General features: G+C 42.7%; 1 protein-coding gene across 1 annotated transcript in view; it reads left to right on the top strand.

The window, feature by feature from the left end:
* The first annotated feature begins 566 nt into the window (after positions 1–566).
* Positions 567–27853, top strand: part of ARHGEF10L (Rho guanine nucleotide exchange factor 10 like) — a 640241-nt gene continuing 612954 nt past the window's right edge. The window contains exon 1 of the mRNA XM_078643336.1: positions 567–777. The gene's annotated coding sequence lies outside the window, so the exon portion shown is untranslated. The remainder of the gene's footprint in view (positions 778–27853) is intronic.

Genomic DNA, 27853 nt, shown 5'->3' with positions numbered 1-27853 from the left:
CATATAATTAAAGCACAAATGAATTAATGTGTTAGTTAGAGTGAGGGGGGAATATGGTAAAAACTGAAGAGTGCGTTCCACGAGGGATGGGAGATCCGAATAGAGTAAAGAGAGTGAGACAGAGAGCGAGAGAGCACGGAAGAGAGGGGGCTGCCGCTGATGCACACTTCATGCGATCCCAGCTCCTGCTTTACTCTGTCGGGCTGCTATAAGATGCCCGGCTGCTTGTGTACCTGTCTTGGATGCCTGGTACTCTGCCAGACTATGGGAACCCTGACTGCTTCTGTGTGCTGCCTAGCTGCGTCTCCTGAGGGATGCTGCAGCTCATGGCCTCAGTCTGGCTGCTGTGCTGCGCGGTGCCTGCTGGACGCCGCTCCGTCGCCGCCTGCCGTACTCCAGCCGCCTTTGCCCCTCCTGATGAATATTCATGCCCATCCCGGCCGGTCCCCGGGGCCGGGGGCAGCCCGGGCCGCCATTGGCTGCGAGGCTGGTGGCTGGGAGGAGAGGCCCGGCTGGCACCATTGAGCGGCTGTGGGAGGGAGAGAGGCGGGCGGGCTGCGAGCTCCAGAGAAGAGGAGGGGAGAGCGGGGGTCGGACCAGGACAGGAGCACCGGGCTGGCGGGACCGGCGGCGGGAGAGTTCAGCGGAGCGGCCCGGGATGGACCGCAGGGAGCTGAGGCGGCGGAGGCAGCGCTGCTGCCGGCGGTGAGGACCCGGCTCGGGAGACCAGGCTCGGCTTCTTTGTAGCGCCCAACAAAGGCTGCAGTGTCCGCACGGGTGAGTGACGGTCCAATGACGGCTCCAGCATCCCATCCCGAGTGTCACTGGCTGTGAGCATCCCTGGGCCACAGAGACGTGCTCCACTCGCAGCGGGGCTCTAACTGCCCTGGGGTCACTGTAGTGCTCTAACAGCCCCCCAGCATCCCCCACGCCCTCTGCTGGGATCAGATCTGTTCAACTAAGTGATGGGTGGGTTAGCGATGCGCTCCTCTCTCCCAGTTTGTGATGGGCCCTTGGACTCCTCGTAATCCACCTCTGGTAAGTGGTTAGTTAACGACGGACTATTCACTTTGAGTCAGTGATGGGATACTGACGCCCTCTACCCTCCTGGTGTGCCCTCTAACCTGGGCCTGATGTCAGTGTAATTCTCTGTCAATACGATGCCCTCTGCTTAGGTCAGGTTCCCTCAACTAAGTGATGGGGGGGGGGGGGAGTTTAGTAACTGGATCCCCCTTTTAGGTGAGGGGCAAGTGTTTGATGAGCTCTTAGTCTCCTCTCATGTCCTCTCATAATTGATGGGTTAGTGACAAGCTCTTCCCTTTAAGTGACTGGGGGCTTGGTGATAGGCTGTTTTCATCTCAGTCGGTATGTGATGAGTTATTGGTAGGGCCGTCTCATCCCCTTGGGAAAGGGATGGGACTGCATGCAGCCTTTGTTAAGCGATCAATTAATGTCAAGTTCTTTGCATCTCTTTGGGAAAGTGAATGGTCCCCGTTGCCTGATCTTTTCAGGTAAGCCATGGTCTCTTCTCCTCCCTGACTATCTCTTAAGGTAATCAACTGTCTCTTTCCCACCTCTCTTCCCATGTGAGTGGAATTCAATAAAGGACGTACCCCTGGCCTGTCCCTACCACTTCTGGGGGTCGAATGTACATTGTGCTATAATTGCTGTGTTTAGATGTCTATAAAGCTCTCCATTGTGCATGTGGCCCAGTCCCTGCTCTAAAATTGTTAATGAATCAAAAAGAGACCAGCTCATGTTTATATTAGGTTACAAAAAATAAGAAAAGACTCAAGTATGTTTCGTCATCGGTTGGGAACACCTGGTGAGTGTGTTCATAAAGCCCTCACCCACCAACCTAGTTGGTGGCATGCTTCATCATCGGGCCCACCCAGTGACACCTAGCGTGCCCCGGGTGTGCTTCGACGCCTGATTACAGCGGAGCTGGTATGTAGCTGAGTGTGCAGTGAAGATAGTAAAGAAAGTGATGTTTAAAACGGCTTGGCGGGGGTCCCAGTACCCGAGGGTAAGATTAAACTTTAATACCTGGGCCTCCGTCAGCGGTTAAAAAATAAGGCTGGAGGATGTTAGAGGCGGGTTACGACCTCCCACATCCAATGGGTCAACATGTTTCAGCCAGTGCCTTATGTCTATGCTGGCTTTCTTCAGGACCTAAAATAAAAGGGTGAGTGTAAGTAAACTAGTGGGTGTGTGATACAGACTATGTGTCTACACGCCCTAAAGTGTTTATCTATGTGTGAGAGGGGGGATTCCCTTCTCAAGACCACCTGTACACGTAACATGTATGGACAAAGACAAAACATACAGGAAAAAAGGGGTTGAGTCACTCAGATGTATGAGGTTTGGGCACATCTGATTGCCGTCACTATAGCGGTATTCGTGTAGGCTATAGGCGACTAAGGTGTAATGGTATTGGTGGTACCATTAAGTGAGGATCGCACAAATAACTCGAGGGTGAGGTGGCTAAAAGACGGTAATCACATACATAGTGCATATGTGTGGAGTGGCGCAAGAGAGCATTCTTACGCTAGTTTTTGCTCAGTCTGACCTCATGGTTGAGAGGTGGCAAGGGCTTGACCCTAAGGGGAACAATCAATTGACCACACTGATTAGAGAGACCTGTGGAGGGAGAAAAAGCGCTTACCAGGAGTGGTGGTGGTTGTTTCCCATACTCACAGCTTTACTGGACCGAGCCTTCTTTGGACCTGTAGTGCCTCCTTCGCATACCGGTGAAGAATGGCAGTTTTCCCCGGTTCTTAAATACCCTGGTTAATTGGATAACCATGTGCACCTGCAGATTTTGGAGGCAAGAGTAGAAAGACTCGGATAGCCGAGTCATGTTGCCTGAGGAGAGTATTGGCGCAGTTAGAGTGCGTACGCGCTATCGTAGGGCGCGTTGTGCGCATGCGTGAGTCTAGGCGTGTCCTCCTCCGTGGAGAGCCTGACGGGAGCTAGCAGTACGATGTGCGCGCATGCATAATGTGACCGGGTGTGTCTGCGCATGCGCGAGTCGGTAGTGACTCCGACGCTCATGCACAGGACGGTTGTCCTCATCGTCTGTGCCCGTTCAGAGTGTGAAGATTGCAGGAGTCACTGCGAGTGGGGCCAATGGGATATAATAATCACTAATGGTGTGTGGAACCTTAAATAAAGTTGGGGGACAATCTAAAAACATGTATATACTCAGTACTGTAAGGCTCAACCTCGGGGGAGGTGTGTTACCAGGGGACAGGTAACCAGTTCACAGTTCAATGGGATGTGGCAATGGGGGTAAGTCAATGATGGGTCAAGGAGTTCCACGGGATGGCATCATTTAATCCCTGGGTAGCTGTGGAAAGGCGATAAATCCATCGCTGTTCTGCATGCAGCAGTTTCTTGTCATTGTCCATATTGCCTTCAGGCACCTGTTCTATGACCGTCCAGGTTAGGTCATTGGGTGTGTGACACTGGGTAATGAAGTGGTTGGTCATTCTGCTGATGTTCTTTTTGCATCTTATGGTGCTTCGATGTTCTGTTATTCTCGTTTTTATTTTACGGGTGGTCATTCCAACATATCGGAGACCACACGCGCATGTGATGAGTTATATTAGGTTTTGGGAGTTGCAGTTAGTGTGGCTACGTTGAGTCCACACCTTGTTAGGCTCCAGGTCCAGGGTTTTGGTGTGTGTGGTGAGGTGACACACACTGCAGTCATTGCAAGGATAATGTCCGGCAACTTTGGGGAGGCCCCATGCATTCAAAATGGTGTTGGTGGGGGCTTGGGGTGGTTGTTTAGGGCGAGTATTGACTAAGCGGTCTTTGAGATTGTTGCATCGCTTGTATGCAAATCTAGGAGTTTCCCATTTCCTCTGTCCTGAGTTGATGATTTTCCAGTGTTTTTTGATAATTTTTGACACTTCATTGGATGCTGTGTTATAGGTCGTCACACAGGTGATGGGTTGGTTCTCTTGGTCTTTGATGACAGTCTCAAGTAGGGCTTCCCGATTCTGGTTTCTCGCCCTCTTCTGGTTTTTTTAAATAATGGACTTGGGGTAGCCACGTTGTTCCAACTTGCCTGCCAGTTTCGCGGATTGCTTCTTGTAATCCGAGATGTAGGAGCAGTTTCTGCGTATGCGCAGGAATTGTCCGTAGGGTAGGTTCTCTCGGAGTGGGCAGGGGTGAAAGCTTGTGAAGTCAAGCAGTGAATTTCTCGCAGTGGGTTTATAGTAGGTTGTCGTTACTAAGGTGCCATCCTTGACAGTGATGTCCAGGTCTAGGAAGGGGAGGTGGCTGTTACTGGCCGTGCTGGTGAATTTAAGATAAGGGTCCCTATTGTTTAGCCAGGTCATGAATTTGTCCAGGTCTGCATGGGATCCCTGCCAGACCACCAGAATGTCATCTATGTACCTCCGCCAGCTCAAAATATGATTAATGTAGGGGTTTGTGTCTGTTGCTATGTAGGACTCTTCAAAATGATGGACGTACAAACCCGCTACGCTCGGGGCGAAAACACTGCCCATAGACGTCCCATTTGTCTGTAGGTAGAGGGTCCCGTCAAACTCAAAGTAGTTTTCTTTGAGCGCTAGGGTGGCGCAGGCCATCACAAAGGCTCTTGGGGTGTGGTAATCCCAGGGGGCTGCCATAAGGATATCATGGAGTACCGTGAGAGTGGCATCTTGTGAGAGGCTGGTATACAGACTCTCCACGTCCAAGCCTACCAATAGTTGTGTGGCAGGGTCAAACTCTTTGTTATTTAGAACCTGTAAGAGGTGCTTGGTGTCTTTGATGTACGTCGGTGTCAATTGTACTAAGGGGTTCAAGAAGAAGTCACAGTAACGTGACAGTGGTTCCAATAGGGAGTCTATGCCCGACACGATGGGTCTGCCAGGGGGGGGGGGTTGATCCCCTTATGAACCTTCGGTACTGTATAGAAGTATGGGATCCTAGTGTGTTGGGGGCAAAGGTAGTCTGATTCCTGTTTGGAAATGTGTTCAGCATCCGCCGCCCTTTTGACTAACGTATGGATCGTGGTCCGTAGCTCATTAGTTGGGTCATGTTCCAGACGTCGGTAATTTCTGTTGTCGCTCAGTAATCTGCGACATTCCATGTCATAGTCTTGCTTGTCTTGTAAGACGATGCCTCCTCCTTTGTCTGCCGGTTTGATGACGATCAAAGGATTGTCCTGTAGGCGTTGTATAGTCTTCCTGTCTTCCCAGGATAGGTTGTTGAAATGGTTGGTAGGGTTTAGTTTCTCTACATCATTGTACACCGCTTGTTCAAATGTCGTGATTTCAGGGGGGATGGCAGAGGGAGGTGGTACAAACGTGGATTTTGGTCGGAGTCCAGTGACATTGGGATTGTCATTGACTTGTTCTATCTCGGGGGTAGGTTTTTCGAAAAAAGATTTGAGTTTCAGTTTTCTGAAGAATTGTGCCAATTCTATGTGTAGCTTGAATTTGTCAAGTCTGGTTGTTGGGACAAACGATAAGCCTTTTTCAAGTACCGATTGTTCTTTGATGGTTAGGGGTGTGCTGGACAGGTTGAATACCAATGAGGGTTGGTCGTTCGGCCTTATTGTTTGCTGGTTCCCGGGGTTACCTCTTTCGTCTTCTGGCGTGTGTTCGCGCTGACCGGGTTCTCCTCCCCGCCCCAGTGTACTTGGGGTTGTTGTGGTTGTTGTGGGTTTGTTCTTCTTCTGCCCCGTGCTCTTCTGCCCTGTCCTAAAAAAGGAATGTGGGGTCCCTGGTTGCCTGCGAATAAAGGCATGGGCCCAGGAGGGTACATGGGCGGGAAGCCGTAGTAGGGGTTTTGTATGGGGCCAAAATTTGGTGGGAAACCGTGGAAGTGTCCCGGTTGTCCTCCTTGCCAATTGTTGGACCAGCGTTGTCCACGTCTGCCTCGTCCTCCCCGCTTAAGTGAGCCTGTGCTGGAGTCACTGGATACAGAACTGTCATCCCCTGAGGTGTTAGACGTGCTGGTGTTTTTGTTCTGGGGGGTGTAATCTTCTTCCGAGTACGGGTAAACTTTGGCATAATTAAATTTTTTGAGATCTTTGTCAAATTTCTTTATTTTGGCTTGGGTCAGGTAGTCTTTATATTCATTTATGTCTTTATTTTGGTCGTCCAATTTCTTCTTGTAAGCAGTTATGGTGGCTTTAAAGTGGCTTTCTGTGGCTTGGATTTCAACCAGAAATGCCTCCGACAGGCGTTTTGCTGTTTTTATAATGAGGATCATCCAGTCTCTGGTGCAGTGCCAGGCGATCTGGGCCCAGTCCTTCCTGAAGGTGGGATCATCAAGGAAGATCCTGGGGGCATTGGTCACTCGGAGTCCCCTAGGAGCCGTATTGGTTCTGAGATATTGTGTTAAGATTGTCCCATGAAGGATAGTGCGTATCCTGTTGCGCTTTTTTTCGGTCAAGCTCTCCCAGTCAGTGGTTTGTGCGATGGTGCTGGCGATGTTGAAGTCAGCTTGGAAAGATGGCTCTAAAATTACCATAAATAAATAAATATGATTTGGAGACTCCTCAGGTACCAAGTCAGGGACTCTTGAGATGCACAGTGGGAGACTCCACAGATACAAAACAAAGGATTCTTCAGATGCTGATCTGGGGGCTCTGGGACTCCTCTGAAGCCATGTTCTGGACTAGATGCAGAGCGGGGGGCTCTCCAGTTGGGCCTCTTTTGGATATTAAGTATGGGGGCTATTGCTACTGAGATATGAACTCTTGCGATAGAGAGTAGGGAACTCTTGAGATGCCAAGTTGAAGACTCTTTTAGATAATGAAGTGGGGTTCCGATTGGAAGCTGACTACTGAATTCTTATATTGCAAAGTAGGGGGTCCTCGCAATAACAAACATGGGATCATTCATATTTCAAACTGGGGCCCTCAATGCCGGCTTAGAGACCCTTCATGTCAACAGAGCCCCCCTGTGCCTTGCACTTTATCAAAATATGTAACCTTCACTCTACACTCCTATCCCACAAATACCAGCTACATTTTTGTAAAATAATTTATAGACCTTTTAAGTTTACATAGCGGCATCACTATTTAGCTACAGGGAAAGACCAATCCATACTTTTCCGAAGCATTTTAGAAAATGACATCCAAGTGGCTTTGTGCTGCAGCAGTGCACCACTTCCATGAGAAGGGATCTGGGGATTCTGAAAGCTTAAGAAGTGTCCCAACAGTGTCATGAAAAAGTGTCTAAACCAAATAGTTCTGCAGGTAAATTGGGAAATGCCTTCACAGACTCATGACTACATTAACACATGGACACAGATATATAATAGAACATCAACAACAGTGACTTCCTAATTAACATAACACAGAAAAAACTTTCTCTTGATCTATTTTGGGCCATTGTATTGACTAAAACATGGTGAGCTCGATTGTAGAGGTACATTTTTTATGGTGCACTCAAAATGTGCTTTTCTATTTAAAATTAGTGGCGTGCAATGTATTACAGATTTTTCTCTCCACTATTGGTGAAGTTTTTGTGTGTGTTTATGTGACTTAAGTGTTGTACCATGGGAAGCCCACTTCTATTGTGCTATGCAGCTGAAGGAAAAGTATCTAGAAAATCCAAAGAAGGACCCATATTACGGGCCGCCGCTGCCTGCAGAGTTGAGGATGTATTTGCCACAGGTCTGCTTGCTTTTTCAATAGATGATGGTGCTTCTCTTCATTGTGGCGTTTATTTTCATTCCCAGCGAATACCTTTAAAGTATTTTTTTCTTCATTAACAAAACGAGTCATGTCAAAATTGGTTGATGCCATTGGTTTCAATGCTGGGATATTTTTACATACATACATACATTGTCCTGAGTATGTAGATATTTGAAGGCTACGAGTTGGATCAGGGGATCTGGCACCTGCAGGAGAGACGGTCAGGCATGATTACAATCACAGACATGTTTTTTTTCAATCTGTAATCTTTTCAATTGGAGTTTTTATCAGATTTCCCTTTAAAAGTGTCCATTTTGTTGTTTAGTTTCCCCTAATAGTTGGAGTTAAACCAGAGTCTGAATCCTGGAATCTATAACTTTTATGAAAAAAACTTCTACTGCCATAATTTGTCACGGGTGTGATGCTTGTAGTTTTGTGAGAATTAATTTACATTTCATCTTAATATCAAAAGTGAGACAATGCAATGGGCTAATATTAAGGCCATAGAATGAAGTAACCAACTTGAAGATTTCGTGGCCTGGTGTAAGGGGGTTTGAAGTTTTTGAGCAATGGGTACTATATATCTACTACAATGATGTTAAACAGTTAAGGCTGTTTTTAAATATAATGAGATCATGGTGTTTAATTTTCAAGGTATCCTTCTTAAGGTGATCTCACTATCCATTACTGTGCATAAGGTAAACATTACAAAATATCTTTCATGTGCTTTGCACAGAGGCAATCTATACACATGTAGAATTTGAAAGATAACATTAAATGCACCCTTTTGTACATATAAGAACAAAAGGAATATTCAAAAGATACCAAAAATGCTTCTGCATCATTATGCACATCTACACACCAAGAAAATCTCAATTAAATTAAATATATGCTCCTGGCCACGCCCCTGAGCACCGCCCATAGCCCCACCCCTCGTCCAATAATCAATTAGCTGAGTACCTGCACTTATTTTATTTTTGCATTTAAAGCACTGAGGCTCAAGTTTGTGACACAATTCTCCTGTGCTCTGAGAATCAAAGTTCTGGGGGCACAGAGCCTGTGGTGAGAGTGAGGAAGATACCAAGATCCGCTGTGCTGTGATCCTGAGCCCTGCTCTTGACGGCTGTTTTTAAGTTCTGACTGAGGACCCGAGTCCTGGGTTGCCCGTGGGTCCTGACTGCAAAGACTAGAATCCTAAGTGTGAATAGATTGAGCCCTGAGCACCCAGGTCCTTGGTCAGTGAAACTCTGGCCCTCGTGTGAGTCCTCGTCAGACTTGGTTGGGTCGTGAGTCCGAAGTCTAATCCCTGCTTTGCGGTACTCTCACCCTGAGTCTTTGAACAGTAGCTGTCTGTCCGTCTGTTTGAGAGCCCGGGTGCTGGGATGAGCGTGGGCCCTGAGAGCAAAGACCAACATTGTCGGTTTGAGAAGGTTGGGCTCCTAGCACCCAAGTCCTCGCTCTAGGATAACGCTATCCCTCCCGAGCTCGAGAGTCCTCGGTTTGACAAGTTCAGGTCCTGAGCAGAGAAGCAACTCCTGGTTTGTGGTCCTCTCAGCAGTGGCGTAGGAAGGGGGGGGGGGTGCGGTGGGTGTGGGCCGCCCCTGGTGTCATCACTGTGGGGGGTGACAAAATGGCAAAAATATGTGTTTTAAACATATATTTTTGCCATTTTGTCAAGCCGGGGGTGACAAGAAATTTTCCGCCCTGGGTACCACCTGACTTTGCTTTGCCACCCTGTTGTACTCAAGTTTTGGATTAGTGCTACGTCATCTGTGGGGAGTTAATGGGTAATGCATTGAAGGGTGTGTTAGGTTACATAGTTAGCTTAACTGGCTGTTTTGTAACTTTTGATGGTTTGCTTTAATAATCCACTCAGCTTGCTAAGCAAAAAGTCCTTCAATGAATATCTTATTTTTAAAGCTCCATGACGCCGAAAATGTACATATAAATGTAAACATATATAGACATAAACATGTATATAAAATATCCTTAGAGCCACAGGTACACAGATCCATAGATATTGGCTGCTGATAAACCTGGCAGGCCAGTCTACCAATCTTCTGCCCTATGCATCACTCTAAAGTTTATTTAGGTTCCATCTCTATCTTCATATCTTTGTTTTCTTTTATTTGTTTTTTAATTTGGTGGAGTATCGCAAAAAAGCAACGAATTCAGGCAATGCAACTTAACTCTGCCCAGGCATCGGTTGCCGGTGTGAAAGCCTGACAGGCCGGTGGGGTTGGGGAAGGGTCAGGCTCCCAAGACAGCGACAGCAGTCCAAGTCACATTGGATTTTAACCTAGGCACCCGTCTCACCCTTTATTCCACTGTTATACCAGACCTAAGCATAAAACATTTGTGTTGGCTTTGCTGTTTTTTCCATATATGGTGGAGGCAGAGCACTTGGATTTTGAGTTACTTTAGATCAGACCTCGATTGCTGTGTTAGTGCTAATGCTGCAGCACCTGTTTAGGGTCGGACTGCCCTTTAGGACAGCCAGGCAGTGCCAGACGGGCTGGTCTGACCGGTCAGTGTGTGGGCAGGCTTTTTTGGCTGTTTGTGGGGCTTGTTTTATGGTCTTGTGAACCGGTTTTTCCTGGATATTTCCCTGATATTACCACAAACATTGCCCGCAGCAAGAACACATGTATGCAGTCTCCCAGACGTTGCAAAACACCTACCTTTATACAAAGTTAAAATGTGCTGATTCGCAAAAGTGCCCCCCTTTTTTTAAACTATCATAATCGCTAATGGGGCCACTTTTATTTTGGTGCCCTGGGCCTATTTCCTGTCCAAGTCTGGCTCTGCACCTGTTCGGTGAGCGCGGGAAGCCTGCGTCACTGGAGGTTGTCGCTGCTGTTTCCTGTCCTGTGTCTGAGGGAAGCACACACTCCTGTCTCCCTTACTGCACACAAACTGCTTGCTTCCGGGGCGTTTGCACTACTGTTACCAGCGCCCGTCCTGCTCTGTGTGTGATGGACAGATTACGCATACAGGTGTGCGAGTTGTGTATGTGTGCCATGGAAGGATTAAACAGGGTGGTAGCTAACATCGAGGCCCTGTCTCGCGTATTTAAAGCACTCATACTCTCTTTCTGTGTGTGTTTTCCTTTTTGTGTGGTGGGTAAATGTGTTCTGTGTCTGGCTGCACTGTGTCTGCTTTGTGTCATTTTGCACTGCTGATTCTTGCTAATAGCTTTTGATGCAGTGTTAAACTTATCATACTGTAAACAGTTTTCACTCTTACACATTCATACCTGCCAACTCATACAGTGTCAGTGTGTGACAGACAATATCGGCTCCCATCACACGGTCTCCAGCGGCGGCTGGTGCAGGTAAGAGCAGTGAGGCGGGGTGGGGAGGAGTCAACATATGACTACGAGGGAGAATGAAATAAAAAAGAAAACCACTTACCTTGCGTATGCGGCAAGTGAAAGGTAAATGATTTTCTTAAAAAAAAATTTATTCTCCCTCGTTGTTGTGTGCCGACTCCCCCCACCACCCCCACTCTTACCTGAACCGGCGGCAGCTGACGGTCTCCTGGTGAGAAGCCGATATCACAAGGTGGCAGGGAAAACAAGCTGAAAACCACTGTAAATTGTGGTTTTCTAAGTCTTTGAACCACCAACATCCATTAAGGGGTGTGAAAACACCCCAGGACATTTTTTTTTTTTTAGGAGGAGAGGGCCTGGGGGTGAGCCAGGTTCAAAAGTGCTTCGAAGGTACTTCTCTGCTGCCCCCTTCAAGTCCCCGCTCCCTCCTCACACAGTTAGATTGTTCTTTAAGTTGGCAGGTATGTACATTTTAAGTGGATTACCTAACACTGAATGAATATAAAAGCAGAACGCTTTAACTTGGTAAATAACATGCACATTTAACGCGGCACTCTCCGCATAACCATTCTTTTCTGTCTAAGCAACGTTTTGTGAAGATCCAGTGATCAAGCCCCCATCCAAGCCCTAACAAATCGGTGGTACTAAGATTTTACAATACTAACTATCCTGTCTATTGATATCTGTATGATATTTTTTGTGTTTAGAAATCTGAGTATTTAACATTTCATAGTATTTTACTTTGTGACCATAATTCGATTTATTGTTTAATTCTTTTTCGACATATTGTTTATATATTGCCATGTACTTATCAATAAAAATGTGTGTTTTTTTAAAATTAAGAATCCTAAGAATTTGTTTAAAGCCGAACCAGACATGCGTGTGAACCCTACTGAATGGAGTTGTGTATTTAATAAGAAAAGATATCAAGAACCGAGCAGGCACAAACTTTCTGCACAGGAGAATTGCAGGAACCACTTTTCAGAGCATAACATAGAAGACTTCAACCCGTATCTGCAAGTGACCGCCTAGAGAAAGCTGTTGTAGACACCCCGAGTCGGGCTTGCTGCTCGAGGTGGGCAGATAGCAAGCTAGCTTTCCTCCAGTCAGGTATCCCATCCAGCCATTTTTGTTTCATTTCAATTCTAAATTCTCCACTAGCTTATTTGTCACTCTCAGAATGGGCAAGAGCCTCAATATGGCACTGAGGTTCAGATTCCTGTTTCTAAAAACCTCCATTATGTGTCAGGAACTTAACGTTCCTCTGAAAGAACTCCCACTTCCCTCTCTGCCCCACAAATCCCCCTCCTCCAACCACTTGTCCGAGGTCCCACCAACTCAGCCATAGGTCAATGTGTACCTTTCAGGTGCAGAATTCTCGTAGACCTCTGGCCACCTTTAGCCTGGGGCTCAGTGTATATATATATATATATTTATATATATATATATATATATATCTCCAAGTTTACCGCAACTGGATTCAGATTGCTTTCCAAACACCTCGCGGACACGGACCAGTTAAGTGCAGAATTATTTATTCAGCAGAGTAATCGCATGACGTTTCGGCTCCGTGGAGCCTTGCTCACATGACAACGTTCACAATGCAGAAGCTCATTTTTAAAGTGCAAGCGACCAATCAAAGTAACACCACGTGATTATACATGGTCATAGAAGAAAGATTCACTAAACATTCCCATGTTACCATAAAATACAGGTTATTGAATTTAACAATGAGGAATATATATAGCATTTGAATTAAAAGCACTCATGTTAAAACTTTGTTATACTGGTAAAATACCTGCATAGACAACTGTTCAGATAAATGTAACCAGTTTGACCCGGACTGCCACTCTAAAGGATCAACGCTAAATGTGCAAAATCTGCTATAAAGTGCAAATATGCGATGTAAACAAAACATCGATAAACCACAAAACCTAAAATTGGGTCTGCAGTTAATCTGATAAAGTGCATATGTATGAATTCATGTGCAAAATCGCAATGTGTGCAAAATCGCCATTGGTACAATTCAACAATATGTGCAAAACTCGCAATATGTAAACATTCATTATTTATCTTGCGGATCCAAACGTGTCCCCATTGAAATAACACATTGGAGACCTGGTACAACAGTGCAGGGGTCAATTATACATAGTAATCAGATGTCAATAGTCAGTACATAAATGTTCCCCGCGTGCTAAAATCGTATCTCTTCCAGATCCTCTCACAATCTGAAACAAAATGAAAAATGCTTGTACTAGTATAACTATACAACGAATCTTCCCTGTGACCATAAAAATAGTGATGAAATTAAATAATAAAAAATAATTGCCAAAAACTGAGGTGTCCAAACATAAACAACTGTGATGTTAGAATCATATTGTGCATTAATTGTATCATATTTTTTTTCTTTTCTTGAAAGTAGCAGTTACACATAAATCTTACGAAAGAATATATACATGTAACAAGTAACTGATTCTTTCTGAATCGATAATATATGTAAAGGAAATCAATGTACTTTGGCTTATCTTTACTGATACATAATGTACATGTATATATATATATAAAACCTACTGGTGGTCGCCAGTAGGTAGTTATAGTTACAACCAAGTTTCCATAGGAAAAGCAAATTTTTGATTTGTTAATAACTTTGGCGTCATTTGACGAATCATCGCGAAATTCTCCACAAAATAAGTCTGTCCAGGTCAGCTCCTATCCTGAAAGTTTGGGGTGATTCTGCAAGCGGGGCTGAGAAAAAAGGGGGGCCCCAAAATGCGTTTTCCCCATGTTAATTTCCTTTTTTTTAAAAATATTTTTTATTTATTGCAAGAGGAGAAATAAGCACAATATTGAAAACACATTAGTTGTACATATAAATATAGTTATCTATACAATTTAAATCTTTATATTTAAAGGAAGAAAAAAAAAGGAAGAGACAGGAGATTGCAAAATAAATATTCACAAGGTTCTATACCATAGAAAAAAGAAATAGTAAGAAAAAGATTGGCATGCTGGTTGTACAATAAAGTCCTCTGTTTAGTCCATAAATGTTCCCCATATTTTTTCCCTGACTTTCAGTGCTTTTGGGCCTCTTAATTTAGCCAATGAAAGCTCCATGGTATATATTTCATGCATTAGATACCACCATTCCATAACACTTGGGGGTTCTGTTGATATCCAGGTCCGCGCGATAGCCAACCTGGCACAAGCAAATATTATTGTTAGTAAGTCGTTGAAATTGCTACTGATATCTTGTATATCTAGCAGGACTAAGTGGGCGGAGAGCGGGTGATATTATGTGTTTTTTATTTAGAACCTCGGTTATTCCTAGCCAAAAAGTCGAGAGTTTCGGACAGTGATAGAGCATATGTTCTATGCCCGCAGCTTCCTTATTGCATTTTAAACATTTGGTCCGTTCATTTGATGTGTTAGCAGCGGTCCAACTAGCAATTCTTTGCGGTGTGTAGTATATTTGTGTGATTGTCCTATAAAATTGTAATCTCAGATTTGAAGAATGCACCACCCGATTTAATTGTTTAAGTGAGCCCGCAATCTGGCTAGGGTTGATGTTAATACCCAACCTGTTGGTCCATTTGTCCGCCATTTTCCCACAGTCACCCATTTGTCCTCTATTTAAAAGAGTGTAGCTTTTGCTAATGAGAGATTTAGTGTAATTCGAATAGATACACTGGAGAGTCTCTGATCGCTCAACTATTTCGATTTTGGTTTTGTTAATCAAGAAGTCTTGTATCTGCATGTATTTAAAATATGCAGTATCTTTGATTTTATAAAGTAATTTTAGTGTATGAAAACTTAGGAAACCTTCCGGGCTGTATAGATCTCCTAGGGTGTTAATACCCTGATCTATCCATTGGGTACAAGCACCGTCGGAGAAAATGTTTGGCATCCCTGGGTTCCCCCATAATGGTAATTCGGCGTTAAAAAAAGATATTTTATCAATGTCCATAATTTGTTCCCAGATTCTTTTAATTGCTCTAGCGGTCTTGAATTTAACTCTCTTGAAGTAATTTGGGTCGTGTACCCGGAATAGAAACTGATTGCTTTGTGGCCCTAGCATGAATTGGTGGTGGTATAGAGGAGCTTCTTTTGACAAGAGACTACGTATGCGTTGAGTAAAGGTGGCAAAGAAGTAGATTTTAAGATCTGGGAAATGTAGTCCCCCTTTTTCGATTGGCAATTTGAGTGCTGTCAGTGATCTACGGGCTTTTTTGTATCCCCAGATGTAGTTGCTACAGATGCTTTCAATTTTCTTGATGTATGATTTGTTTAATTGTAGCGGGATGGATCTGAAAAGGTAAAGTATTTTGGGTATTATCTTCATTTTAATTGTATTAATGCGTCCGATCAAGCTAAGTGGGATTTTGTGCCAATTTTTGAGTATAGATGAAATATCTTTGAGTAGAGGATCGTAGTTTATTGGAATAATTTTATCGATATTAGAGGTAAGTTTTACCCCTAAGTAGGTAGCACTAGAGCATAGCCCTATTATTGGATGTAAAGGTTGATAATTTGCTATCACTTGAGTTTTATTAACATTTAGACGATAGCCTGAGACCTCTCCAAAATCGATGGCTTCCTTAATTATATTTGGTATAGCTTGTACCAGATCGGTGGTGTATATGGCGATGTCGTCGGCGAAGGCGGTGATTTTCAAGCACTTGCCTTCATGTTCGATTGGGGTGATATACTCCTGAGCTGTTAATGCATTTAGGAAGGGTTCTAGAGCTAGAGCGAATAGCATTGGTTAAAGAGGGCACCCTTGCCTAGTGCCACTGTTTATTAATAAGCTATCCGAATTATTTCCAAGATAGCTAACTATAGCTGTTGATGTCTCATATAGAGATTGGATCCATCCCAGATATTGGCCCCGTATGCCAGTTGACTTTAGTGCTGCCCATAGGTACTCCCACCCCACTCGGTCAAATGCTTTCTCTGCATCTAGCATGACCATTCCGAGTGGGGCAAGAGTGATGGACGCAACATCAAAAGCAGTTACCGCGGTGTTAATGTGGGCAGTGGTGTCTCTCCCCACCACGAATCCGTGTTGTTGGCAGTTGACCAAATCGGGCATTATAGGGGCGAGACGGTTGGCAAGTATTTTGGCAAACATTTTTGCGTCGGTGTTAATTAATGAAATTGGTCTATATGATCCCTGTTCTTCTGGTGGTTTATATTTTTTTTAAAAAGAAAATTATTTTAGCAGTGCGCCATGAAATAGGAGCACTGCCTGATTCCCCAATAGAGTCTATCAACTGTTGGAATCGAGGGAGTAATTCTTGTTCACATATCTTATAGATCTCCATGGGTAAGCAGTCTTCTCCTGCGGCCTTACCTAGGGGAAGTGATTGTATAGCCTTGCTTATTTCCTCAGTAGAGATTTTAGTACTGAGTTGATTAGTTATTTCTTGATACCTTATTTCGGGTTTGTGTGTTTCTAAGTATAATTCTATTGCTTCTAGGGTGGGGGTGTTCTCTGGGGTGTAAAGATGACAATAATATTTAGCAAATTGTTCCAAAATCTGCTCTGGTTCGTTGTAATTTTAAGAGTCTAATCCTTTTATTGTATTTATGGTAGTTTTAGCCTTCTTGTCAGCTACTTTGTAAGCTAGAATTTTTCCAATCCTGTCTCCCCCTTCATATTGTGAAAGCTTATATTTGTGCATTTTGCAGCTATATTTTCCCTGAGAGTCTTCTTTAATGCTGCTCTTAGTGAAACTAATATTAAGCTTAGATCGTTGATGTTTGTTTTGCCTTGAATAATAGCATCTGAAAGTTGTTGTTCAGCTATTAGGATATTAGCTGTAACAGATTTTACTACCCCTCGCTTTTCAGCATTGTCCCGGAAGATATATTGTTGTATGTAGCCTCTGATGCTACATTTACATGCATCCCATACGTAGTTAAGAGTGGTAGAATTGATATTTAGTGATATATATTCCTGTATGTGGTTCTTAATACCAAGGATGAATTTAGAGTCAGTAAGTAAATATTTGGGAAATGTGAATTGTCGGGTAGTTTGTTTGGAGTCCAAAGTTTTAAATTCAAACAGTATTGGGTTATGATCTGAGGTGACTTTAGGGCATATCTCTATTTCATAGTTTTTAAGAATGTTAGCTGTTGTCCATACCATATCGATTCTAGAAAGAGTTTGATGTGGGGATGAATAAAATGTAAAACCGGGGATGGTAGGATGTTTAGTACGCCAAGCATCTTTCAAGTTGTGCACCCTGGCTAGTTCCTCTATAGCAAATCTCACTTTAGCCATTCTATTTCTAATTCTTTTACTTGTAGAACCTATAGCATAGTTCATGGCGCAGTTAAAATCTCCCATTATTAACAATTCCCCTTCCCAATCAAGTAGCTCAATAGTCAATTTTTCATACAGTTTGGGAATATCAACATTTGGTCCATATATAATGCAAAATACATAGCTTTTTTGGTTCAATTGTAGTTGGGCAATTGCCCACCTGCCTTTATCATCACCAACAGTTTTAGTAACATTCATTTTTAGCCATTTTTGTTTCAAAATAGCAACTCCTCGAATTGATGCACTCATGGTAGAGCAAACAACAAGGTCATAGCCCATTTGTGATAGTAGTTTGCGGTCATGATATCTAATATGCGTTTCTGTAATAAATGCCATATGTGGTTTGTATAAATTAATTTCTTCTTGTACCAATTTTCTTTTACATTTATTGTTAAGACCGGCAACGTTCCAAACCATGCATCTAAGAAAAGACATATCTTAAATTAATATCGCATAATCTCCTTCGCATAATAGATTCAATAGTATTATAGCAACTTTTTATGAGTTTTTCCCCCTTTTCTCTCTTGCAATAATTTTTTTCCCCTTTTTAGCCCCTTCCCACCCAAGGAAATCTAACCCACCCAACCAACCCCCGTCTGAAAGGCTCCCAGGGGGGAGCACCTCTATCCCTTGCTGCCGCTGAAGGGGCAGCATAGTGAAGTTGTGAGCATGGAGTCTGCTCCTTTTCAAAAGTGTTACAAAGTGCATATCCATCGAAAAAATAAACTAGAGAAAGAAAAAGAAGACAAAAGGAGACGCGAGATGAAAGTATAAGGAAGAAAAGAGGAGAAAAGAAACCCAGAGAGGTGTTAGAGTAGTTATCTTCTAAACGAGATGCATCGCCATTAATAATTGAGTTTCAGATAGGCATGCGTTAAATTTGTATCTTGTAGATTCTAGTTAATTCTAGTTAAATATTTTTCACATTTTATATATATATATATTTATTTATTTTTTTTTTTATTTTTTTTAAGCGTTCTCTCTCGTGAGTTTTCCCAAGTGTTTAATGGCTTCATCTGGGTCCGTGAAAAATAGTGGCTGGCCATTCCTGATGACTTTAAGGTGAGCTGGTTCCTGTAGGTACACAGTGCAACCAATGGCTTTGAAAGAGTCTATTAGTTTGCGGAGTTCCCATCGCCGATCCATTGTGGCCTTACACAGATCGGAGCGTACAAAAAAAGTAGTGTTGTCTACAGTGACTGGGTTATTAGCTTTAGCTTTGAGGGCAACCGCTTGTCTTAATAAGAAGTTTCCAAAGTAGATTAGAAAAGGGCGAGGGAATTTATTGTTTTGATTCCTTTGAAAGGAGGGTAATCTATGTACCCGTTGGAGTTGGGAGTCCCAGTCCCAGTCAGAAAGGTCGCAGAAAGCTTTCTGGAAAAGTTTCACAACAAAAGATCGGGGGTCACCCCCTTCACGCCCTCGGGGACCCCAAAAAGTCTTAGATTATGTCTGCGTGCCCTATTCTCCAAATCTTCGACCTTGGTTTCTTGTTGAGAAATGCGGGCTGAGTGAGTTCTCGTAGTTTCTTCTGAGCGTGAAGTACCTTCTTCGACTCCCACCACTCGTTGCTTCAAGTCCTCCATCTCTTGTGTGACTCCACCAAGTTTCTGACACACTTCACTCATAAAGGCCTGTATTTTTATATTGTCCTCTCTCAGTTGTAAGTGTTGTTGGTGGCTTTCTTGCCTCTGAGCCATAAGAGTTTGCATAATTAGACCCATTGAGATATTATCAGTTTGATTATAAGTTTCTTCCCTTAGCCCGGATGTTGAATTTTGTATTTGGCTCATCTTTGGGCTGGATTCTAGTGCTGGAGTCAAGGCATTGGTGACCCATATGATCTGACTTGGAATTAAAGTCATTATCTCCATCGTGTTTTCAGAAGAAACATCATTTGAGACCACCAGTGGGTGAATGTCGGCTTCAGTCGGTATTGACCTTGTGCTAGCTTCTATTAGAGCGATAGTAAAGTTGGTGTATTTGGTGTAGTTGTTGCATCTGGTTTGAGTTTTGTGTTTTCCATATTCTCTTGTCTAGAGACCACAATTTTGTCATTTACATGTAAGTCGTCGAAGCTTGCTCCGGATAGCCTCAACGCCATGCCTTTCACTCCTCCTTTGGCTTCAATCCATTTCCATAGGAAATTTTGCGACGAGCTACAGCCCGAACTGCTGAACGGAATTACCCCAAATTTGGCTGAAAGGTAGAGCTTGGTTCAGAAAGCGACCTTTTTTTTTAATGGTGTAAATCCATTCAGTAGTTTTTGAGAAATTCAAAAAATAAGAGTCAAATTTCCCGTAGGAAACTTACTTTGTGCAAGGCTACAGCGTAACTACTGACCGGAATCACCCCAAATTTGTCAAAAATGTAGTGCTTGGGTCAGAGAGCGAGCTTTTTTTTAAATGGTGTAAATCCGTTCAGTAGTTGCTGAGAAATTAGAAAAATAAAAGTTTTGATATCTGGGCGGAGCCTAAGTCCCGAGCACGAGCTTCACTGTGATTGGCTGCCAATACTCCAAACCAGGAAGTGTTGGCAGCCATCTTGTGACTCGGTAGAAGCGAGTCACCAGAAAACAATGAAACAAAGATATTAAACAAGAGAAGGGGGCAGGGTAGAAACACCTTGACCCCCTAGGCCTGCTCAGGGGGTCCCAGAAGGACCATCAGGGCCAAAAAGTAGCATTAAAAAATTAAATAATTTCGGCGCAATTCGCGCTGGAGTCGCGAGTTTCCGTGTTTTATTTAAATGAGGCCCCTGGGTGGGCTAGGTCCCGGGGGCATTTCTTAAAAAATAATAGCGGGTCCGCTGGGGCCCCTCAGCCCCGGGCTTTACTCATGTTGGGAGTAGGCTGTAGAAATTATATCAGGAAAACAATAATGCGCTGTATTGCGGCCTTCCTTTAATATAATGTGGAATAATGTTTACTTATAATGCAGTGTTCACTTTTATCATGGATAGTGTCACTTTGTTACAGGAAATTTAATAATATGTGGGAGGGCGTGTTCTGTATCTGTGCTCGGAACAATATTAACATTTAATTGGCTGAGGTGTTCCAACAACAAGCTTAATGTTCATTGGCTGCGAACCATTGAAAGTAAAAGTGTTTCCAGCCTTTCACTTCCCCTCCGCAGAGTAGCAAGGACCTCTGATTGGCTCACATGTTCTAAGGAGGACCTGCCAGAGGTTAATGCTCATTGGTTGCGAACCATTGAAAGTAGAAGTGTTGCTAGCTATTCCTTTCTCCTTTGTGGAGTAGGAGGGACATCTTATTGGCTGACGTGTTCCAAGGAGGACTTTCCCAAGCTTAATATTGATTGGCTGTAAACCATTGAAAGTAGAAGTATTGTCAGCGATTCCTTCCCCCTCCGCGGAGTATTAGGGACATCTCATTGGGTAACGTGTTCCAAGCGGGACCTTCCCAAGCTTAATGTTCATTGGCTGTGAAGCATTAAAAGTAGAAGTGTTGACAGCCATTCCCTCCCCTTCTGCGGACACCATGGACATTTTATTGACTAAAGTGTTCCAAGTACAAGTTTGCTCCTTATTGGATGAGAACATTTACTGTTGTCAGCCATTTCGTGATGCACTGCAAAGGAGTATGGGAAAACAAAGTAGTAGAGGGGAGTGCAGGAACACTGTTAACAGTGTCCAGTGGTCACAAGATGGTGGACAGGGACTGTGAAGGTACATTTTTAAAATATATTTTAAGGGCCATTTATATAATTTGCGTGGGCCCTACAAATGATGTCGGGAAAATAACAGTATGTTGCGGTCTTTTTTTTATTAAGTCAGCGGGTGGGATACTTCACAGGAGCAGTATTTACTTATAATGTGGTGGTTACTTTTCTGACGGGGAGTGCTACATCTTTGGAGCTAATATTATAATATGAAGGAGGGGGTTGAAAAAGAAAGCTCACTGTTGCGGTCTTCATTTAAATAAGGTTCTGAGTAACCTACTTCTCTGGAGCAATGTTTACTTATAATGTATAGTTATAGTGTGATGCTTACTTCTGTCGCGGGTAGTGCTATTTCCTTGCAACAAAATAGTAGGTGTGGTTGCGCTGCAAAAAATTAAGTCTAGGTTTGAAACTGTTTTTATTAAGCAATCACAAATATACTTTCTTAGGAAAGTGTAGCTGTATATATCAGAGGGGTGAAACATAAAAACGCAATTCATAAAATATATCTTAAGCATGGCCACACCCTCCTTTTTTTTGTCACCTATAGTTTGTAAAAGTGTTGCCCCATATTCTTGTTAATATAAGAGGACATCAGTTACTTTTAGATAGAGTAGAAAAGAAGTGCTACAAGAAACACTCCCACACTACATCATCTCAGGTCAGAAGAACTATAACAAGTTAAAAACAGTTAAACATAAATGATGTCATATTACCTAGAAATGTACGGTTCATCAAAACATTAAATAAAGCACTATGTATACATTTATTTTTTTAAAAGACTTCTATTTTATAAAATATTAGCAGTGTTACAAACTGTGAGGTAGTAAGTTATCAACCGAAATAACTAGTAAATGTATGTTGCAGAGATAGATCTCCAACTCCTCTGAAGTACTATAAGTTCACAGTATTAAAATAAATGAGAAAGACAAGCACCCCCTGAACAGTGAATAGCACTATTCCTAGGACAGGGTAAAACTGTATGAGGAAAATATCTCTTAGGCAATCAGGATAATTCATGCAAAATCAATAACCATCATAATATAATGAGAAAACGAAGGAGAGAAGAACATGTACAAAATATATTTTTACTTTAATGCTTATTTGTTAAGAACGTCATATGTATTTAAAATTACACAATACACAGTACATTAATATTTATAATGACAGCATATACATAAACACATTTGAAAAGTTAAAAAGTAGCAATATCTTTAAACTTTCGGTGCTCGTTTCGGCGTAATCAACGCCTTCCTCAGGAGTAGCCACACAATTATCTGAAAATGATAAAAAAAATGTGTACCCAATAGTCATATATCTTTATAGTCACATTACTAACAATAAATTCATAATCAGTAAAAACCAAATAATTCGTACAATTATTCTTTCTTCTATAATGATCATAATCTGTTCTTATATTCATCTCCTTATAAACATGAAAAACCACATATATAAACATTAATGTACAATTTCATGTAAGTGCTCCAACCAGACTCTAAATTCGCTCATAAACGACCACACATAGTTCAAAGATATATAAAAGGAAGTATAGGTATATAAGAAAAGGAAAAGTGATTTTTTTATTATAATACATTGCTGATGTCTTGCCCATAAGAACTTACTTAAAAACTTTGCAGAGGGGACAGTTCTCTATGTAGAAGGACTGAACCTGATTTATGATAGATCCTGATAAAAAATCTGCAACACAAATCCATGCTCTTGATTAGGCATTCCATTACGTTACACTAAAACACTAAAGGGCTCATTAGGATCGCGGATTTCCCGCATCCTCCGGGCCGGCGGAAGCCACCGCCGGCCCGGAGGATGCGCGAAATCCGCTGCGGATGCTTTAAAGACCCACCGCCAAATTAGGATGGCTGGTGGGTCTTTGAATCTGTCCGCCGCTCTTCCACCGCGGTCGCCTTCCGACCGCGGCGGAAAAGCATTACCATGGCTGGCGGTGTCTATCAGACACCGCCAGCCATATTATGATGGAGTGAAAAGTATGCTTTTCCACGGCGGCTTCTCCGCCGTGGAAAAGCATACGGACCTTCACTTCGGGGGCCCGTTGCGGGCCCCCTGGGTGAAGGGGGGGTGGGGGGTGCACATTGGGGGTACCTATGGTACCCCCCTGCATTTGCGTGAACAAAGCGGCAGGCACCGCGCGGTGCCTGCCGCTTTGTGCGCGCAAATGCCGTGCATGTATTTTTAACATTGCGGCAGTGCAGCTTGAAGCTGCATCTGCCGCAATGTTAAAAATAGAGGATGTGACCGCCACCCTGGTGGTCACATCCTAATCTGTATGGAGGGACCGCCGCTGCTGCTGCGGACGGTCCCTCCTACTCTATGGTGGCGGACGGACTCAGGTCCGTCCGCCATCATAATCGGCCCCTAAGTCTGATATAGGTGGTCAAAATTCATTCCATTCGAATACATTAAAAACTGTTCTCTTAGCAGACTTACTTTTAAAATTGGCAGATGAGACGGTACTCTAAACTGAAGGCCTGAACCTAATATATAACCAGCGTGATAATTAATCTGTAACAAAAAACCTAATTTGTATTAGGCATATGATATAATATAATATGTCCATATGATGACATTGTGATACTAACGCTAGAATAGTGAAAAAGCGATAAACAGTGAACACACATAGAAACCGCTAACATATGTACCTGATAATCCTATGGTTCTGCGGTGCTATGTTGCGAGGACCGACAATACGACCAGATAAGGGTAACGCTTTCCGTTGCTCTCTCATAAACACAATATAACCGTATTCTAGAGTTCAGCAGAAAGAAAAACTTCGATAAGAGATATTCTCGTCCCCAGTGAACGCGTGAAAAAAAGGAGGCATGCGCTAACACAAGGGTACCTGATAGCGATCCATATATACGAACCCACGTTTATAAACCGGTATGTAAAACCGATAAATGTATTCAGATGAATGGCTTTTCTAAAGGAAAAATATAACAAAACTAAATGTAAAAATCGAGCTTAGTCCCTTATAAAATAAAATAATATTGTTTCCGGGATAACCTGATATAAACGATGCCTGCTCGAAAAGAAAAAAAACGGGCTGAAAATGGCAACCGGCGTCTGACGTCGCGGGACAGAGTATCAACCATCTTGATAGTTTGACTGTGTTAAATACTCTATGATCCCTCACGTGTGCCGTCACGTGATGCAAGGCTATGGGCACCACAATAATAGAATGAGCTCGAGTATGTATTCATATTACTAACGTCTAAGGAGAATTCCCTGGATAAAGTGTGAATTTATTTAAAAAATGTGACTTACTAAACTTTCAATTCTTCACATTCCCGATCCACCAAGGAAATGGGAAAAATAAATAAACGAAGCTTGTTTATCAAAATCCTTTATGTTAGTACAATTCCTTCGTACTCTCAGAAATTGAGAGAACGGAATGGCTCAATGTAGGAGATCAACATTTAAGATTTACAGCTCATAGGAGCACCGAGGAGGTGGAATTTCTTGACATTATGATAAGACATCGACGAGGTTTTTTAGAAGTAGATCTTTTCATCAAGCCAACAGCGAGGAATACCTTGTTGCATTTTAATAGTTTTCATCCCCGCAATCAGAAACAAAACATTCTGTTCTCTCAATTTCTGAGTGTACAAAGGAATTGTACTAACATAAAGGATTTTGATAAACAAGCTGTGATTATGAGAACACTTTTTTTAGATAGAGGTTATACCCACTGGCTCCATTGAGTGCAATAGGCCCATTAAGGGAACAACCAAATGCTCCTCATGTAAATCATGTGAGATGATAATAGAGGGTGAAATGTTTGTACACAGTGGCTTTACCATTAAAGCGACACAGATGTGGAACTGTAAAACTCAGAATACAGTATATTTGATTCTTTGCCCATGCCAGTTAGGCTATGGGGGAGAAACTTCTAGGGCCATCCAGACTAGGATCACCGAACATCGGTCAGCTAGTAGGACAGCGAACCTCAATGCACCATTAGTGAAACATTTTATTGAAAAGTACCATAAGCCAGAAGACATCCGGTGGAGGATTTTAGAGAAAATTAAGACCCCTGATAATAAAGGTGGCCTTAAAATACGCAAAAAAAGTGAAGTTTCCTATTTTTTTCTTTGAATACTTTAAAAAAAGGACTGAACAGTGAAATACCCTGGGAGAATGCTATAATGTAATCTCCTGGGATCAGTTTACTGTTCATATCATTGAAATAGGTGTTTCCATAAGTAATGGGCAGCTAGTATAACAATCGTATATTTTATATAGTCATAATTGTATGTCATCGGTCTATTCGAGACTGTTCATCCTGTTAATGAGGTCTACACAGTGTAACTCATCGCCCTATTTGGTTTTTAGGTATTTGATTAACGCTATTTGTGATCGTTTTTTTATAAAAAAGGACCTCTCTTGAGAACCTATAGTTTATCGGTTATTTTGGTCATAGGATATAGACAATAACTTAATATGTAGCATCACATGCCATGAATGATGTAATATGTGACGTCATGAGCAGTGCATTGCCGGAGCACGAGTTATAGTTAGGTGAACTAACTATAACAGTGGAATTTCTATGGTTTTGTAAGAGTGAAATGTCCAGCTAACTGTAACGTCCCTGACACCTGTGGTTTTTTCAGTGAAAAAAAAAATATATATATATATTTATATATATATATATATATATATATATATATATATATATATATATATATATATATATTTATATATATTTTTTGCATTTTGGAGCTAACTGAGGTCGCACTTTCTTGTCAAAACTCGGCTATTTCTTATGCACAATAGGTCTCGCCTTCCTGGCTTTTAATCTTGAGCAGCGCACAGCGAAAGGGGATCATTTTGTAATAGGAGTGCAACCTAATGTAGACTCCGTTAAGAAGTTCAAGGCAGTGTGAAAAGGCTGTTTTACCAATGACGGTCAGGAGCATAAAGTCAACAAGCATTAGCAAAGCCAATAGGTTTTGCCAATGCCAAATCTGTTGGGTTTGTCAATGTTGTTTTACTTTCCAAGACTGATACAAACTGTATACCAATGTTTGTTGCACATTTACTGCAGTGCGAGTTGCAGGAGTGCACAACTGTAATTTTAAGTCAGCCATCTGATGTTATACATGATGATTACATTTTTCTAATAAACACAGATGGGGAGAGGATTTGGCGTAATGGCTAGAGCAGCCGACTTTGAAGTTTAGGAACTGGGTTTGAGTCTCGGCAGGAGACTCAACATCCTGTGATTGTGGGCAACTCACTTAATATATCTGTACCAGAAAATGAATGTGTCTGTCTATAATGCAACTGGTGCTCATGTAAAGCGCTCCAAGACCTTTGGTCCAAGTTTGCCCTATCTAAAAGTGGGAAAAATAAAAAAGAACAAACAGAGGGGGTGGTAAACAAACTCGAGGGATGTGTGGGAAGCAATCGCGGGAGGGGTTAGGTGATATGGAGCACAAACAATGGACAGTGGGAAGGGTAAAGCAACACAAGGAAGCCAAAGGAGGGCAGGGAGAGTGCAAGCCAAAAAACATACATCGATTCTGTGCAAGAAGACAACGTAACACATGCACGGGTATGGAGTGTGAGGAAGAACTTTTAAAAAAAAGTACCTCAGAAGCACGCAGCCATTGGAAAGACACTGGTTGCCAGCCTGTGGTCACCGCCTGAAACGGCACTTGGTCCAATCTCCAGGTAACAGCTGAGAGCAGCCGAGGAAATAGAGGAAGTGAAGCCTGATGATGTGAAAAGCTGCTGTTGACCAGTGAGAAGCAAAACAATAAGAGTGAGTTTGACTTTGAATGACCGAGAAACTTACGAATGGTCAGGCTGTAAGCCTCTTTTAAGATTTTTTTTAATTGTAAGAGATTTTACAAGCACAGTGCAAGCGCTGTGTATAAGAAACGTAAAAATCAGGACACTGAACCACAACTGTTATACACCTGAAAAAGTCAGCCATCATCATTTTAGTAAGCCAAGAAACATCAACATAAACATATACAACGGAATACCACACCTTCTTTATTCTGATGAAGGTCCTAGAGGATTTTAATATTCTCTTGGTTAGGCTGTAATTCATTATCCAGGGTCCTAACTCTTAAATACCATCTGCATTCATCTGGTTGATTTTTAGATTTCGCCCACAGTGCACATGCGCTGTCCATGAAAGCTATTGTCCTTAAAAAATGATCTTAGAAAGAGGCTTATAGCCTGCCCATTACTTACCTCTACTTATCATTGGTTGGCTCCCATGAAACTCATGTTTCTTTACTTACCATTGGTCAGCATCTCCTCCTCACCTTCCTCCTAGGGCTTTCCTTCATGTCCATGCAGTGGAGCATGCACCAAGTACAGCTTCCTGTGGCCAGTGTCCTTCCACTGGCTTCAGGCTCCTGTGGGTACTCTACTGTTATTGACTGCATGTCCAAAGGTAACTCTTCTTCCTCCTGCCGGTCATTCTCCACCAACCTGCCCTCCATTGTTTCTCACCCACCCACCCATCCTTGACGCATCATAGTACTTTTCTTTTTTGTACTTTGAGCCATGTTGTACAGCAGCTCGTGCTACTGTGCAGCATGTAAAAGAAAATTGACAAAGCCATAGGTGAAACCTATTGGCTTTTCCTATGTTTGTTTAGGATTGGCACAGTGAAAGTACACCCTAGCTCAAAGGCCCAGAGCAGATGAGTTGCATATAATGCCACCAGTTACTTGATGAAAACGATTGCATGCTTCTGTACAGTGCTGCCTACCTCATGTTAGGTTTATTATAACCTTGCAGCATCAACTGACATTTCTTTGGCTTCACTGTCAGGCTGGAGATTTTGGCTCTCCTCG

Source organism: Lissotriton helveticus, chromosome 5_1 (genome assembly GCF_964261635.1).
Source record: "Lissotriton helveticus chromosome 5_1, aLisHel1.1, whole genome shotgun sequence".
Classification (NCBI taxonomy): Eukaryota; Metazoa; Chordata; class Amphibia; order Caudata; family Salamandridae; genus Lissotriton; species Lissotriton helveticus.
The sequence above is the reverse complement of the archived record's forward strand: the minus strand, read 5'-3'. Positions and strand labels throughout refer to the sequence as shown.